General features: G+C 31.2%; 1 protein-coding gene across 1 annotated transcript in view; it reads right to left on the reverse strand.

The window, feature by feature from the left end:
- Positions 1–2552, reverse strand: part of LOC106467326 — an 87948-nt gene that overhangs the window by 9317 nt on the left and 76079 nt on the right. The window lies entirely within an intron of this gene.

Here is a 2552-nt window from a genome sequence, read left to right on the forward strand (position 1 = left end):
AAGAAAGGACTTGTATCACTGAAGTTTTTCGGAAATAATTTCTATGGAAAATTAACCAACGACCAGAGACATAACAATAACATAAAAACCATTGTTGTAACTCATTGTTATGAAAAAGATAGATATTAGATTTTACATATATATTACATAGTCACAGAAACATCTTTGTTCTTATATTTTCATATTCAGAGGGATAAATTTAAGTATTATATACAATATAAAATATATCCGAATGGACACCAAAATTTCATAAAAACCTTAATGTATTAGTTTATGATACTTTATTTGTTTTAACATGCTGTTATACCTTACTATCTAAAGGTATTAGTGTTAGATTAAACTCTAGTATACAGTTATGACAGAAATGTTTATTGAGTAAGGAAGAAAATCATGCTAATACAATAATACCTTAGCCAAAAATGATAAGCGTAATAATGTGATTTATTTTGGGAAGAACATACTATATGTTTCAATAAAACATGTGTCTGATTTCTTCAAGTATACAAGAATAAAACAGACCAAAGTTCCCCAAAAAATAAATCACTTCACAATGTTTATAAATTCTTATTTGCCAACTTATTATGAATAAAGTTTGCAACTTTCTCAGTGAGAGTGTAATGTAAAGAATCTAAATAATGTTTTTTTTGTTTCATTACTTCTTGATGCACACATTTAAATATCACAAATTCCGAAATTCTTGCCATGTGCTTATAGTAAAACAGAAGAAGCTTGGAGGTACAATCAATGGTGTAGGTGACTCAGTGCTGGATAAGGTACAAATATTGTTTTACAATAAATGAGAAACTACACAGAATAATGTACTGCAAGACTGTAGAAATCCTTTAATTTGCAAAAGAAATCATCACGTTGTCTGTTCTAAGTTAAGCTTCTAGAACTATGTCTAGTACTCTATTTCGAGTAATAACCTTCTGAAATGTCAGCTCATGTACTAGACCTATAGAATTTCAATACATTGTACATGTAGAAAAGAATTAGTGACAATTAATAGAATCAGGAGTTAAAAAACATTTAATGTACAGTTTGGAAGGCATAATGTTCTAAGCTTTTCATGGATCATCTCTAAAATACTTAATGGATATTCTCATGACCTTAAAGTGATTGATTTTTACTTGGAGGCAAGAGAAACACAAGGAATAATTCTTAAATCTTACTGTGAAATGGAAAACTCAGATTTAAGACTCTAAAGAATGTATATTTGCAACTGCATTCAATGACGCATCATGACTGTGAAGAATTTGATCCTGATCTTTAAAAAATGATAAATTGGCCAGTAAAAAAATAATAATTAAACTTGTTTTTCTCTGACAAGTCATATCTTTGCAGGTAGCCTCACGAAAGTTCAATCAGTCTCACTGTTATTTGAGAAGACTATCTCCATGGACTCTTCCTCAGCATCATCACTCACACTTGATAAATCAGATTCTACATTGAAAGCTGCTACTCTCAAAGATCTATCAGGCCTCCTTGCCCTCAACCATCCAGCATGCCACAAGTTTATTGCATTTGTGGGATTAAAGGTTTCAATGTCATTGGCATGCAGCAATATGAGGAGTTGATTGGTGACATGATTATCCTGGATTAAACTTCAAAGTGTTGTCTTTACTGTGTCTCTCTCTTTGTCATTCAAAATATATCTATAATTCTTTCCAACATTGCTACAGAACATGTTTATAACCACAAGAAAGAGCAAATCCAATATCCTTCCCTCATATATTTCTTTATATTTTAGCAGAAATGATTGCAATTTTGAAGAAAATATTATATGTTGAATGAAGTAAATGCTCTGAGCACCTAACAGAAGTTTTTAAACTATTTAGAGCTTAGCTAAAAACAACCATTAATTTTGAGCTTTGTATCCCCACAATTTTTCTGCAAAATAAAATTATAACTGACATGTTTAGATATTTTCTTATAAGTTTTATTAATATTTGTTTTGGATGAAATAATTAAAACAAAATTAAAGGCCCTAATTTTTTACTTTTAGCCTCCTGTTATCATTTTGTTATGGTATTCTGTAATTTGTAAGTGACAGAGAGGCAATAAATAATTAACTTAATATTGTTGCGTCAGCGAGTCACATGACTACTGTGACGCCACATTTCTAGAACTATCCTGTACCTTGGCGATTGGTCTAGTATTTACTAGATATAGGATAGTCTGGTATATAAAAGAGGGTGACAACGTGACGGAGTAAGGTAATGTGTGTGTAGGCAGTGAGTAATTGAACTGCAGTCAGAGAGAGACGTATTGTTGAAGTTAACGTTCGTTCGTTATAGTGTTTGTTTTAGCGCGAATATTGAAATTAAGTGTACGTAAAGTTATATTCGGAAAGAATAAACCAGTTTTATTAAGTAAGGACTTGTGTTGCTAAAGTTTCATCGGAACGAAGTTACGGAAAAACAATTTAACAAACGGAGACGTAACAAATTGGTGTCAGAAGTGGGATGAAAAAAAAAATGGAAACGAGAAGCGGAAAATCAAACTACAGTTTAGCAGATTTGATGGGAGCAATACAAGAACAACAAAAGAAA

The sequence above is a fragment of the Limulus polyphemus genome, unplaced genomic scaffold (genome assembly GCF_000517525.1).
Source record: "Limulus polyphemus unplaced genomic scaffold, Limulus_polyphemus-2.1.2 Scaffold2569, whole genome shotgun sequence".
NCBI lineage: Eukaryota > Metazoa > Arthropoda > Merostomata > Xiphosura > Limulidae > Limulus > Limulus polyphemus.